Source organism: Capsicum annuum, chromosome 4 (assembly GCF_002878395.1).
Source record: "Capsicum annuum cultivar UCD-10X-F1 chromosome 4, UCD10Xv1.1, whole genome shotgun sequence".
Taxonomy (NCBI): Eukaryota; Viridiplantae; Streptophyta; class Magnoliopsida; order Solanales; family Solanaceae; genus Capsicum; species Capsicum annuum.
In genome coordinates this window covers 209,447,310-209,463,136 of record NC_061114.1, presented here as the reverse complement: position 1 = coordinate 209,463,136, position 15,827 = coordinate 209,447,310, and the positions used below count along the sequence as shown (strand labels likewise).

At 32.7% G+C, this 15,827-nt stretch overlaps 1 pseudogene; it reads right to left on the bottom strand.

The window, feature by feature from the left end:
* Positions 1 to 1,332: 1,332 nt before the first annotated feature.
* LOC107868700 lies at positions 1,333 to 3,851 on the bottom strand (annotated as a pseudogene).
* Positions 3,852 to 15,827: the final 11,976 nt, after the last annotated feature.

Below are 15,827 nucleotides of genomic sequence, written 5' to 3'. Positions count from 1 at the left end.
ATTAAGGATTGTATCGATCCAATATCGGCAATTGTAGAGAGTATATATCCTGATTTCTACCATCATTACAGTGACTTAGATTACCTCCGGCAAAGATCAATTCTTGCTCCGACTCTAGATATAGTTGAGTCGATCAATGATTTTATAGTATCACTTAATCATAATCCTAAGAAGACATATCCGAGTTCTAATACAGTTTGTATGTCTGATCATTCTTTTACGGCATTGGAGCATGTACACACACCGAAATTCCTAAATAGTATCAAGTGTTTTGGAATTCCAAATCACTCAATCACATTAAATGTAGGTGTACCGATAATGTTATTGAGAAACATAGATCAATCATCAGGAATGTGTAATGGCACGAGGCTGATCATCACAAGACTTGGAAATTGGATCATAGAAGCTAAGATTTTATTAGGCAAAATGGCAGGTGAAAAAGTATTTATCCCAAGAATGAGTTTGACACCATCTGATGCGAGAATACTTTTTAAGTTCCAGTGAAGACAATTTCCCATAGTTGTCTCATTTACCATGACCATCAATAAAAGTCAAGGCCAATCGTTATCTCATGTTGGGTTATTTTTGAAGAAATTAGTGTTTACATATGGACAATTATACGTTGCTCTTTCACGAGTGACAAGTAGGAAGGAGTTAAGGATTTTATCCTACGATGATGAAGGAAAAACAACAAATGAAGTCAAAAATGTGGTGTACAAAGAGGTTTTTCGTAATTTAATTTGAGAAATTAATAAATAATTTTTACAGTTGTCTTTTGATCTTTTGTTCTCATCATGTTTGGCAGTTTGCTAACAATTTTTTACAGGCTATATTAAATGAAAATCTCAAACCCACATGCCAAACTGGCTAACACAACAGAGGAGATATCAAATGACTAAGTAATATCTTATTTGTGTAGTCTGTGGAGGATAGAATTTTTTTAAAAAAATTATGATCTGTTTTAAAAAGGCCAATATTGCAAAACTTCTAAAATCAAATAGGATTGATTCATTTAATTGGTCTCCATCTGTAAGTATCACCAGAGTTTATTTGATTTTTTTTTTCATAATAACATATTTTCGTTTAAATAAGAGAAGCTTATGATTATGTGTTTTGACCTTCTATTCAGCGAGACATAATGATGATGACACCATTTTAACATCACCAAAAGTAATAACAAAATAGCATTTTAAAGGCTATAAACAAGGAACTGCAAAACAAAAAGTCATTGAAGGAAAAAGAAAACCCCTTAACAGGAGAAAATGACTTACATCCAAAGATGAAAGATGAAATGCTGAGGACAGACGCCAGGTAAATGCTTAAATAGAAGACTTAATTCTGAGATGAACTTGCAGTATGAGCTATTAAGTTTCTATTCAAACCATTTGCAATATGATTACCCATATTACCATGGTTTCTCTAGAGCGTGTGTGAAGAATCCACTATGGCAGTTCTGCTGGAACAGAACCGGCTCTACTATTTTCTTGAGTTTTAAGGCATTCCATTAGGTGAGATAGACCAGCAATTCCAGCATCTGCTTCTCTCCTAGCAGAACTAGCATCTGGCATTGATATATAACATGCGTCAGGCTTAAGATGACCAAAAAACACAAAATAAGTCCAACTACTCTAAGAACAAATATAATTGAGTAAAGTTGTCCATACTTCATTGATAGAGAACTAAATCGAGACTTTGAAGGACTCTAATAATGAACAGAACTCTGATGGTCCAGCTCTCCCTTGGCTTGGTGTCAAAGACGAACTAGAAGGGCTTCTAGAAAGACGAAAAAAAAAATGAAAGTTGATTTGAAAACTGCATGTGTTGACCAATCCAACTTATCATAAACCAATTTAAGATAAGCCTAGGTGTATGCATAAAATTGAAAGGATATCAAAAATCATCACTACCTATCACCAATAGATATTTCTTGTGTTGTGGCTAGCATTAGAATAGAACCAGATGATAAAGCAGAAAGTTTATTACATTGAACTAACAAAAGATGAGGCATATGTCGTGGTGATTCACTGCTATGGGAGCTAATGGGAAGAGAGGAATCAACTATTGTGGCTGCAGCAGAATCTATAATTGATCTGGTAGGAGAAGGTGAAACAGAAGTGGTAGGAGATGAATTATGATGAGTTGAAAACACTAAAAAATATGGACGTTCATTGGTGGATAAGCTATTCCTTGAACCATCCCTTTGACCCATATGGTGAGCCCTTCCCATTGAAGTAGCAACAACCAAATGTTGAAGAATGCACTCTTCAAGTTCAGCATCATCAATATCCATAGGTAACTGCAGTGCAATGAAAGAAGAAATAGAAAAAGGTAAATATAATATGGCTTGACCCATCACGCCCAACATATCATTCTGCACCTACACTATTGATATGGCCTGAGCTGCTAATTGCACCACGTGGCCTAGATTGAGACGTATCCTTACTTTGAATCAAAGATAAATATGAGTGAAGAATAAAGAACTGAACAAGTCATTTAAGAAAGCTAAGTAATAAAAACTTTTAATATTCTACCAGAGCATGTAACATATCTGATAGACATAGAGTATATCAAGAGAAAAGGAAACCTTGGTACACAATTCAAGACAACATAGTGCACCATATTTTGGGAAAAGAAATAAAGCAACAAAAACATATCCAGTGTATTCCCACAAAGTGAGATCGGGGAGAGTGGGGGAGTAAAAGTGATAAAGAATCCGCTAACACAACAGAGGAGATATCAAATGACTAACAACATTATAAAGGTAACATTTTTGCCTCCTTTCTATCTCCATCTCTGTCATGGTTATTACCTTTAACTCTTTTATCATGCCATAAAGTAGCACTTTGATAGAGTAAAAGATTTAAGGTAATAACCAAAACTCTTTATTTACCTAATAAATATTTTCAATTAAGCAGGTAACTGTCAAATATATTAAACTCTTTATTTACTCTTTGTTTTACTGCCAGCTTTGTAGTCACTAGAAGTAAAAATAATTATCAACTGTTCAGAGAGAAGCTTAAGGTCTCTCTATGGAGATTACAGTTTTTGAGTCCACTCACCATCATGGGGTCCTTGAATTCAAATACACAAACTTCAGATCAGGTGAACCTATGGGAAGTTTTTTGGTCTTAAGGAACTTAAATGACTTTAACAGACATCCTGTTACAACATCTTGAGGAACTCTAAGCTCCACCTATTAGGAAACTTGTGTTAGAGAAACACAAAACACACCTTTAACAGGACAAATAGAAAATTCACTAAGTGCGTGTATCCGACATTTACCTTTAAGAAAATGAAACCAACTCATGCGACAAACGGATCAACATTAATACTAACAAAACACTTAATGGAAGGATGTTTTTGGATAACTTTTTGAAAAATTGGAGGATGATTTCAGTTAACTGAAATAACATAAGGATATGGTGAAAGCTCTAGTGAAACAATAAGGATGATATTGGTCAAATAATCTTCTATGACTTCCCGAACATTTTTTGCCAATAAAACGTAATGCATAAACCAAATTAAGCATAATTTCTCTCTGTACTGCTTTGGTATATTTTTATCCTTGAGATATGCTATTAAATTCCCCGCTTTGTAGCTACTTCCAGCAATGCCCAATGACCCATCTTATTTTCCTTGTGCTTATTGGACCTTTTGTGCGGTGTATCCTTGATGAGAGGTTCTTCTGGACGATCACATCTCAAGCCTGTCACTATGGCAAACTCTTTCAATCTAAAACAAACCAGCATGCCACAGTAGATCCAGATCTCATCCATCTTTTTTTTGCCCTCCTTCAAATCTTTATCATCTCTCGTGAACTTGATCCTGCGTTTTAGAAGACCATATACCATGCTCATTTGGAAAAGAAGAGTGTGGTCCTCAGGAAGCTTAAGAAATTATTCAAAGCATCTCCTCTTAAAAAGCCCGTCTATGTTTTTATTCTTCATAATACTCCTAAATTCATTAAAAATTTTCCCCAACTGACATTTAAGTACAAGATCACCAGTTACTTCTTTAGGGCGATCCATCAGCATCGCAACTCAAAACCTGTTGATTCTAATAGTTTGACAGGATCATGCAGGGATTTCGAATTAATTCATGCCCCATTGGTGAGAAGGAGTTCTCACTTTCCTCAGATTCATTTTGCCCTGACTGAGATTGTTCAGTAAGTTCCTCCGAATCTATTTGTACTCTAGCCTTTTTTGTTGGGTGGTCAGAAGTTAATCCACTTTCAGTTTATTTTCTTTTAGGAGACATCTTTTAAAATTAAAAAATACATTACATTTGATGTCTACATAATTTTAAAAAAAAGGTAAGACTAATTTAAATAAATTATTATAAGCCACATTAAAAAAAATATTCCAACAGATAACCCATCAGTTGGAATAGATGGGGAATCTGTTTGAAGACCTATTTAATATCTCCCAACAGATCTTCCACCTGTTACAACAGATGGATCACCAAGACCACCACCAACACCATAACCAATGCAATCACCAATGCCACCAAAACCACCACCAATGCCACTAATACCAACTACAATACCAAGACCGCCAACACTACCACCAATACCAATACCAACACCAAGACCACCGACACCACCACCAAGATAATACAACTAAAAGTCTTTCTTCATCATTAACTAAAAAGCCTTAATTTTTAAAATAAATAACAATTATAGAACTCTTCTCAAACTCTGTTACCTACGAAGAAAGAGAAAACGACAGATACAAGCGAGAATGAAGTCGAATATAACAACTATGTGGTCAGAAATAGGAAGAAAATTATTCTATTTTGAAGGGTTGAGCAATATGTTGAGTAGTTGTTGTCTGTATTGTTGAGAGAGAAAAGTGAGGAGCAAGAACTTGAGATTTGAAATGAGGAAAAGTTTTTCCCATAAATGAATAATTTGTATGGGTTGATTTGTAATTTTGAAAAGAATGACAAGTTTTGAAATTATTAATTTGATCCAAATTGATCTTAATTATTTTTTAAAATTTTAAAAGATATATAGTTTTTAAAACATTAAGCTAATGAGAATCTTTTCAACTCAGAGTGATTGATCAATGACTCAGGTCGAGATGAATGCAATACCAACACCATGCAATTGTAAAGACTCAATTGAAGTGATAGTTGACCCTATGAACTTATCCCTAGTTCTACCTAAATCAATTTAGGTACTATCTTAACATTAAGATAATGAGAATCTTTTTAACTCAAAGTGATCGATAGACGACTCGAGTCGGGGCAATACCAACACCATGTAATTACAAAGACTCAATTAAAGTTGTAGTTGACCCTATGAACTCATTCATCCCTAGTTCTACAAAAATCAATTTAGGTACTAGCTTAACATTAAGTTAATGAGAATATTTTCAACTCAGAGTGATCGATCGATGACTCGAGTCGAGATGAATGCAATACCAATACCATGCAATTCCAAAGATTCAATTGAAGTTGTAGTTGACCCTATGAACTCATTCATCCCTAGTTCTACAAAAATAAATTTAGGTACTATATTAGCATTAAGTTATTGAGAATATTTTCCACTCAGAGTGATAGATCGACGACTCAAGTCGGGGCAATACCAACACCATGTAATTGCAAAGACTCAATGAAAGTTGTAGTTGACCCTATGGACTCATTCATCCCAGTTATACCAAAATCAATTTAGGTAATAGCATAAAATTAAGTTAATGAGAATCTTTTCAACTTAGAGTGATGGATCGATGACTCGGGTCGAGATGAATAAATACCAACACCATGCAATTGCAAAGACTCAATTAAATTTGTAGTGAACCTATGAACTCATTCCTTCCTAGTTTTACCAAAATCAATTTAGGTACTAGCTTAACATTAAGTTAATGAGAATTTTTTCAACTCAGAGTGATCGATTGACGACTCGGGTCAGGGCAATACCAACACCATGCAATTACAAAGACTCAATGGAAGTTGTAATTGACCCTATAGACTCATTCATTCCTAATTCTACCAAAATAAATTGAGGTACTAGATTAGCATTAAGTTAATAAGAATCCTTTCAACTCAGAGTGATTGATCGATGACTCAGGTCGAGATGAATGTAATACCAACACCATGAAATTGCATAGACTCAATGAAATCGGTTTCAATAAATGATTGAGTTGTTGGAAATTTTTAAATAGATATTCATATATGTTGCAACAGATGACACATCTGATTGAATTATCAAATAGACATTTGCATCTGTTGTGACAGATGACTGAGCTGTTGGAAATTTTCAAAAAAATATTGATATCTATTGTAACAGATGACATATTTGATTATATTATCAAATGGACATTTGTATCTATTGCTACAGATGACTAATCTGTTTGATTTTTTCAAATAAATATTGATATTTATTGCAACAGATGACATATCTATTTGAAAATCTTTTTTTCTTTTATTTTTAAAAGGATCTTCTATCCAAAAGAAGAAAGATAGATAAAATATTACTACTAAAGGCGGTAAAAAATATTTCTTGAAAAACTCAAAAATCTCATTGACTAGTCTTATTTTGTCTTTTCAATGTCACCTATCTTCCTCGTGCCCATAAAGTTATTAATAAATATTAATCAATGAAAATTTAAACCCACGTCTACATCTAAAATTATCTTATCTCTCCTTTAGCCCTAAATTTATTGTATTCATCTCTCATCTTTTTCTTTCTCTCCTCTTTAGGATTACCACAACCTTTTTTCACTCTTTACTCTCCTCTTTCTCATAAAGATCCTTTTCGATCTAAACCATATCTTTTCTTGACTAAAATTGCTATTTTGATCCCCTTTTGACATTGTAGATAAGGTATGGTTTACTATTGCTCTTTCACTTTCATCTTATTCTTTGCAAGGTATTTATCTCTATTTTTTTATTTAATTACCATTTACCCATATTATATTTATTTAAAAATTTTGAAGTAACTTTTAAGTGTTGAATAAATGAACCGAGAATTTTTATTACAATATGCAAAAAAAGTCATCTATTGGGAGAAGTTTAAAAGCCTTGTTGACAGTATCATTTTTTTGTATGTATTTTATTTGTGTCTTTGTTGTTGATGTTGTTATTGATGTTGATGGTGGGTTTAGTATTATTGGAACTTGTTGTGTGTTGTTGTTGATGGTGTTGGAACAAAGGATGTTGCTTCTTTATTGTCTATAATGTTGTTGATGGTGTTGGAATAAATAATGTTGTTTCTTTGTTGTTGATGTTTTTTATTTGTTGTTTCTTTGTAGTTTATGTTGCTGTTGATGTTGCAACAGACGGAGCCACTGTTAGAATAAATCAAACCACTAGCAAGGTTAGTTTGATATATTCCAATAGACTTTACATCTGTTGCAACAGACTCCACATCTATTGCAACAGACTACACATATGTTGCAACAGATTACTCCACATCTGTTGCAACAGATAGATAATGTTCCTTCTGTTCTTCTCTTGTTTGACATCAAGTTTTTTCCTCTTCTTTGTAGATATAAGGAACTGAAATTTGAAAAACTTTTACCCGACCAACACAAGAGGCTACAGTAAATTAAAGATGAGTTTAGAGGAATAAGCTACTTGTAGATGGAACCACTTCATATGTGGGAGGTATGTATTACTGATAATGTTATCGTGAAAACACACGTAGAGTACACTGATTTTGTGAATGTTGTTTTTACTGTTTAGTCATTGATCATTCAAACAAGATATCTACAATTTAACAGTTAAGTAAGTCCGAACTGATAAGGTTGAAGGACCATAAATATGGTTTTGATAACCTGTTAAGATTTAATGTCGGTTGTTGCTCATGTTTATATGTCAAGCATTGTGAAGGGATCTAGTTTTGGTGTCATTGTAAAGAGATTCAATAGCGATTGGACTAAATTTTAGGGTGCATTGGAATCTGAGAGGGCCTTTGAAGTCTTCCACTACTTCAACCAAGAATGAAAATCAATATAGTTATTGCCTTAGCCCAAATTTATATGGTTGGGTTGCTCGGGGTGATGATTATATGCTAGACGGTGCGGTAGGAGAATGCCTGTGAGGGAAAATGGGGGGTTGATGAAAGACTATATTATCTAAGAGCTAATTAAAGAGGAAACATAGGATAGAAAGGAACTTCTAGCAAATCTAACCGATGAAACTATAACTTAGAACATGAGAAATTTGAATCAAGTGAAAATATGAAAGTGTATCCGGTGATGAAAAATTTGTCTGTTGTTTCTCTAAAAGAAAAATAATGTAGATAAACACTTTGCTAAGGAGCTACGACTAGGTAGCGTGGTCGGGATTATCACCTAGATAGAAAATAGCAGAAGACCAAGAAAGCAGCCTCATGGGCATCAAGGATTGAAATGATGTACAGTATGTCTAGAAAACTTATACCAATAATAGCTGCAGTAAAAATAAGGAATCTAAGAGAAGACTGCAATTTTTGAATTTTAAATTTCATCCCATGCCTTCTTGTTTGTGTTTTCGATTAGGTCCACTGATGTGACCTGATCAGAACCACAAACAAGATAAAAAGGCAGATTGAGTATCATTACTTCCTTAGTAATATGGATATAATTGATTGTGTTTTCTAACCTTAGCATTCTTTCAACATATCTTGGAAAAGATCAGACATTTACTGTAGCATGTGAATTTTGATAATTTTCAAGCTTGCTCCTGCTTGCTGATTTGGTATTCAAGCTTGTCGTTATCGTCTTTGAAGTTGGTATAGAGTTCCTGGTATTTTGTGAGCTCGGTCAGGAACACTTTCTTCAAAGTTGTGGCATTGTAGAAGCCCTTCAAAACACTTTCTTCAGAAGCTTTAAATGATACATGTAGGGTCGTTATGTATGTTTTAGGTCAAAATGTGTTGATGCACACTTAAGCAGTTGATGCACACTTAAGCAGTGGTCCCAACAGTTTAATAACTCACTTTTATCAAGTGTTGCTCAATGAAGCTTGCTGAACCAACCTTCAAGGGATTTGATAAATTAATTAGCAAGGAGTTATGTAACATTTGATCTAAACTGACTCTACTAAGCCTATCAAACGTTACGTAACTCTAGGCTCATTACCCTATCAAAAATATTTACCTAAGTTAGTGCACAAATCAAATGAGCTCAATCTCTTAGCCTTTCTTCTGATCGCTCTTCTCCCATATAGAGCACTAGATATCCGCCATGTAAAAGTCTACACCGTCGGCAGAAATTCTTGCCACAGCGAAAGTCTTTAGAAGGCAAGATTAGCAATCTCTCAATATCACTTTTATGAATTTCTTGAGGTCTCTTGCAATTACATTGGAATGGAAAAACCAAACTAAGCATAATTGCTCGCTATGTCCATTCCAATATATTGGCAAGAGACGTCAAGATAACTAGTCATGCCTTCTAAAGACTTTCATTGTGGCAAGCATTTCTGCTAATGGTGTAAACTTTTGCATGGCGAATATCTTGTCATCTATATGGGAGAAGAGTGATCAGCAGAAAGGCTGAGAGATTGAGCTCTTTTGGTTTTTCCACTAACTTGGGCAAAGGTTTTTTATAGGGTAATGAGCCTGGAGTTATATAATGTTTTATAGGCTTGGTAGAGTCATTTTAGATCAAACGTTACAAAACTCCTTGCTAATTAATTTATCAAATCCCTTGAAGGTTGTTTGAGCAAAGTTGCATTGAGCAGCTCTCGATAAAAGTAAGCTATTCAACTATTGGGACCACGGCTTGAGTGTGCATCGACACATTTTGACCTAAAACATACATAGCGACCCTACATGTATCATTTAAGGTTTCTAAAGAAAGTGTTTTGAAGGGCTTCTACACTGCCAAAACTTCAAAGAAAGTCTTCCTGATCGATCTCACAAAAGACCAGGAACTCTATACCAACTTCAAAAACAGCAACGACAAGCTTAAATACCAAATCGGCAAGCTGAAGGCAAGCTTGAAAATTATTGGGATTCACATACTATAGCAAGCCTCTGATTTTCTTCAAGAAATGTTAAAAGCATGCTAAGGCTAGAAAACACAATCAATTAATCCATATTGCTAAGGAAGTAATGATACTCAATCTGTCTTTCAATCTTGTTTGTGGTTCCGATCAGGTCAACAGCATTGGACCTAATCGAAACCATAAGAAGGCATGGGATACAATTTAAAATTCAAAAACTGCAGCCTTCTCTTAGATTCCTTATTTTAACTGCAGCTGTGATTAGTGCAAGTTTTCTAGACTTACTGTACAATATTTCAACCCCCGATACTCGTGATGCTGCTTTCTTGTTCTTCTGCTATTTTTTATCTAGGTGATAATCCCGACCACGCTACCTAGTCGCAACTCCCTAGCAGAGTGTCCATATACACTATTTTTCTCAGAGAAACAACAGATGAATTTTTCATAACCGGATACACTTTCATATTTGCACTTGATTTAGATTCCTCATGTTTTAAGTCAGTTTCATCGGTCAGATCCATAAGAAGTTCCTTGCTACCCTATGTATTTTGTTCAATTAGCTTTCAGATGATATAGTCTTTTATCAACTTTCCTTTCCCTCCCAGGTATTCTCCTTCCACTCCTTCTGGCGTATAATCATCTTCTCGAACAACCCTTCCATATAAATTTAGGCCAGGGGAATTTCTCTTATTTTTATGTTCTTGTTTGATGCAGTGCGAGGCTTTGAAGGCCTTCTCAGAGTCCAATGCACACTTAAAGTTAAGTTCAATCTCTAGATCTCTGCAATAACACCAAATAATAATCCCTTAACACCAAATATTAATCCCATCTCAAAACTTGACACGCATAAACAAGAGCAACAACCGTTAGTAATTCATAACAGGGTATCGGCACCATCATCATGGGGCCCTCAGCCTTATCAATTCAAACCCATCAAACTTAACTGTAAAATGCAGGAGCTTGTTTGAATGATCAGTGCCTAATCGGTTAAAAACTGCATTCACAAAATCATTGTACTTTGTGGTGTTGTCCCGATAACCTTATCAGTAATACTTAACTCCCACACATGATAATGGATCCATCCATGAGCATGCATCCTATTATTCCTAGCCCATCTATGGCTTAAATTGAATAAACAGATAACTAGCAAGTTGCAACAGATGCCATATCTGTTTAAATTGTCAAATAATTACAGACATTTGTTACGATAGATTATCAATCTGTTGCAATATATTACATATCTGTTGGAAAAATCATACAGATATATCCATCTGTTGCAACAGATTATCAATTTGTTGTAAGTTATCCAACAGATGGAATATATTTTATAACAAATTATCCATCTGTTAGATTTATTTTAAAGTAATTTTTTTTCTTTCTAAAATATAATAAAAGATAAAATGTTTTATTTAGATTCACTTTTTTAATTTACATATTTGAAAATTCACCTATTTTATTTAATTAAGGGATGAACAGTCGTGACTTTTTGACTAATTCCTTCGAATTCAATCATTTATAAATAGGTCCCTCCTTACTCGTTCATTATACTACACTTACAAACAGGGATGAACAGGGCCCTGTTGCTGCCGGATGAAAATTGTCAGGTTGAAAATAATTGTAATATTACTAATAATTATGATAATAATAGTAGTAGTAATAATAATTAGGTTATGTTTTTTTAGCGTATGTATTTTTCCTTTTTATATCGGATCTACCTAAGGAATTCAAAAATCTATGTTTGGTGGTCGACTTTGAATTTTTAATTCTTTTTTAATATTTAATTATCATTCTGTTTATTCATTATTCTCAACATGTTGTGGCAACAGAGGTTAATCTGATGCGACAGATGGATCATATATTGCAACAGACAGTTATTAATAAAAAAAGGTTATTTTTGTTATTGAGAGGGTGAAAAGTCATGAATTTCTGATTATTTAATATGAAAAATGGTTCGTAAATAAATAATAAGGAAATAAATGATAAACACAATTTATAACCGTAAAAGAACGATTATTTTATTTTAATAACTGATTGTGACTTTTCACCATTTTTGTTTTTAAATTTATTTTTTAAAATTATTATTTATTATATACTAAAAAAGTCACAATATTGGATTAATTAACTTATGTGATGATTGTTAAGAAAAAACTGAACAGTCGTAACTTTTTGTCTAAAACACATTCAACAATATTGTTGATGCATCGAATTCTCCATCTGTTGCAACTGATGTATCAGCTGTTAGAAGAAATCAAAAAAGCTATTAGAATAGCTAGTCGATTTGTTACATCAGATGGTATATCTGTTGCAACAGATGGTCTATCTGATGCAATAGATATACAATCTGTTGTCAGAACTCAATAAAAATGGTTATTATTTTATTAAAGAAACAGTTATTGAAAAGGTGTCTTTGATTTTTAAATTGAGAAAAAGGTTATTTAATAATAATAATAATAAGCTGAAAAGTTATGACTTGTCACAATAATAAAACACTCACCGGCTTGATTTAATTAAGTCATTTCTTTTCACAGAAAACAATAAGGAAATAAATGATAAACACAATTTATAACCATAAAAAATGGTTATTTAATTTGAATAATTGACGTTAATATTAAATAGGCGCCATTTCTTTTCATAGAAAATATTTTTGTTTTTAAATCTGTTTTTTTAATTTATATAATAAAAAAGTCAGCAAATTTGGATTAATGATATGATGATAATTTTTTTAAAAAAAGATAGATTATATGTTGCAATTGATAGATTATTTGATGCAACAGGTTTTCTATTTGTTGCAACATATGATATACCTGTTGTCACAGATGAGTTATCTAATGTAACAGATATAGAATCTGTTCTCACAACTCAACAAAAATGGTTCTTGGAAAGAACTAATTAATAATAATAAGCTGGAAAGTCATGACTTATCACACTATTTCTTAATTTAATTAAGTCATAACTTTTCAAAGTAATAAAAAATGTAATTAATAAATGGAGGTGAACAGTCGCACCTTTTTGCCTAACTCATTCAAATTCAATCCTCTATAAATAGGTCCCTCCTTACTCAATCGTTCATTCAACTACACTCTATTTATTTATTGCGTCTTGCCTTTCATATTACACCTTCCACCACTTTTTCTTTCCTGACTCAGGTAAGTATTTTTCTTGCCAATTTGTAGTACGTTGTTTTACATTCGGATATTCTTTTCTTTATTTTTATTTTCACATTTTTTGTCAGTTCATATGTGTTCTAGATATGACTGATCAAGTGTGGGATGTTGCTTTTCTGTAAGACGTTGTGAATGAACTTCGGATACAGGTTAGTGACCTGCAATGGAAATTGGGAATAGTTAGAGCAAGGATACTCTGTGAGATCCGCAGGCTGAAGAGAGTCATGCTGCTACCGGTTGAAGATTGGTTGGCTGGGAATAATAATAATAATAATAATAATAATAATAATAATAATTAAATTATTTTTTTCTTTTAGTCTATGTATTTTTATTTGTTTTTGTTTAGTAAAAAAATTATGTTTGATCAACTTTGACATTTTAATTCATATTTAATTTTCATTCTGTCTGTTATCTTCTCAACAAACATGTCGATGATTGGAAGTAAGAAATAATTTTGAATTCAATAGCAATAGCAAGAGTTGAAATATATTGGTTATCTGTTGGGTTTGTGGCAGGGGTTGATTTGTGTTGTTCCAAACAGATTACTCATCTGTTGCAATAGATTACTCATATGTTGCAATACATAGGCAGTTTGATGCAACAGATAATTAGTCTGATGCAACAGATAATAAGTCTGTTGCAACAGATAACTAGTTTGTTGCATGGCTTTGACATTTTAATTCATACTCCCTCCGTCTCAAATTACCCGTCCCTAATTGAGATGGCACATTGATTAAGAAAAATAATTAATAACATGCCTAGTTTATCATAATATCCCTATTAAATGATGTTTACATTTTAATTTGAAGAAAAAGTAATTAATGCAAATGGTAAAACATGAAATTTTTTGTCTCTTCTTTATTAATGAAAAAAGACAAGCAAAATGAGAAATTAAATTAGGAAATTTGGGACAGGTAATTTGAGACGGAGGAAGTATTTGCTTTTCATTTTGTCTATTAGCTTTTCAACAAACATGTCGATGATTGGATGTACGGAATAATTTTGAATCCAGTAGCAATAGTAAGAGTTGAAACATATTGGTTACCTGTTGGGTTTGTGACAGGGACTGATTTGTATTGTTCTATACAGATTACTCATCTATTGCAACAGATTACTCATCCGTTGCAGCAGGTAAGAAGTCTGATGCAACAGATAATCAGTCTGATACAACAGATAATAAGTTTGTTGCAATAGATAACTAGTCTGCTGCAACAGATAAATATTTTGTTGCAACAGATTACCCATCTATTCGATTCATGTTACGGGCACTATAGAAGCATAAACATGAATCCAACATATGAGTCTTCTGTTGCAACAGATTACTCATCTGATGCACCAGATGTGTGATCTGTTTAAATTGTGGGCACTTATGTTGGATCGGATTCTATCCATTGTTGGAAAAAACAGCAATAACATATACTCAAATGACAAATTCGAATAAAAATCATAATTTTACTTACCGAAGTCACCTATGAAGTAATGTCAAAGTGAAAAGTGATGTAGGAAACAAAATTTGACCTAAGAAATTGGTCAGATAGCAGCAGTAGCGGTAACAACAACAACAATAATGATCGACAAAAAGAAGATGAAGATGATAATGAAGTAGAAGATGATGATAATGAAGCAGAAGGTGATGAATAAAGCAGCAGCAACAATAAACAACAATAATCGTGAAGAAAGAGAAAACAACAACGAATGAGATGAGAGAGAAACGCACCTTTTTTCCGATCCGTTTCCTGTTATATTAACTAACATTTGGATCAAAGTATAAATTAAAAAACTTGTGGGTTATTTTCATACTTCTCCAACTTTCTTAATCCATAATAAATTAATTGTCACCTCCACTCAATTATTAAGACTTGTGTCACCTACACCTCATTTTAAAACTTTTTTATTACCTACAGCTCAAAGCCCCATGTATCAAGGCTATAGAACAATCAAAAAAAAAAAAACTTAAAAGAACTTCCCCACTATGATATATGGAGCAATTCATATGTCTCTAGAAAGTGTTAGATCAACAAATATTTTTTTATTATTAGGTAAAATAATATCTATAAAAAGAATTTACCTATGGTAAAATCTAGTTGGTATTAAATTTCTAAACAACAACCAAAATTTACCCGAGAGAGTAGAGTATACCCTAACCTGACTACTACCTCTTAGAGATAGAAAGTATATTTTCAAAAGATCATTGACTCGAATGAAGCAAATAAAAGTACTAAAAAAACAACAATGGCGAAGAGAAACATAAAAATTAATAGCAAAGCAGCGCAAAGAATATATGCAATGAGTCTCACCATCACATTTAGCTGGGAATGCGATATATATAATTAGGCAAAGTAAACATAGCGTAGTCAAACAAAATTTGCATAATCTAAACGTGTACCTCATTTGATAACAAATACTAACAAAAAAAGCTAAAGACTTAATTACTAATAATAAAACAAAGTCCTAGATATCATAAAATAATAAATGATACTGTTTAGTGTAAAATTTTAAATTTATAGATTAGGAAAGATGAAATTTCGCTCTCTAAATCAAAAGAAACTAAATCCATGCTTTTTTTTTTAATATTATAACAAAGTTAATCTTAGAGAAATTTTTTCAAACTTGAGCTAATTAATTGGAGAAAAGAATTTTAATTAAAGATTCAACTATAATATAACGAATAATACACACCAAAATATTGTTAATAAACATAATAAAACTATGTCATAATTTAACAAAAGAAAA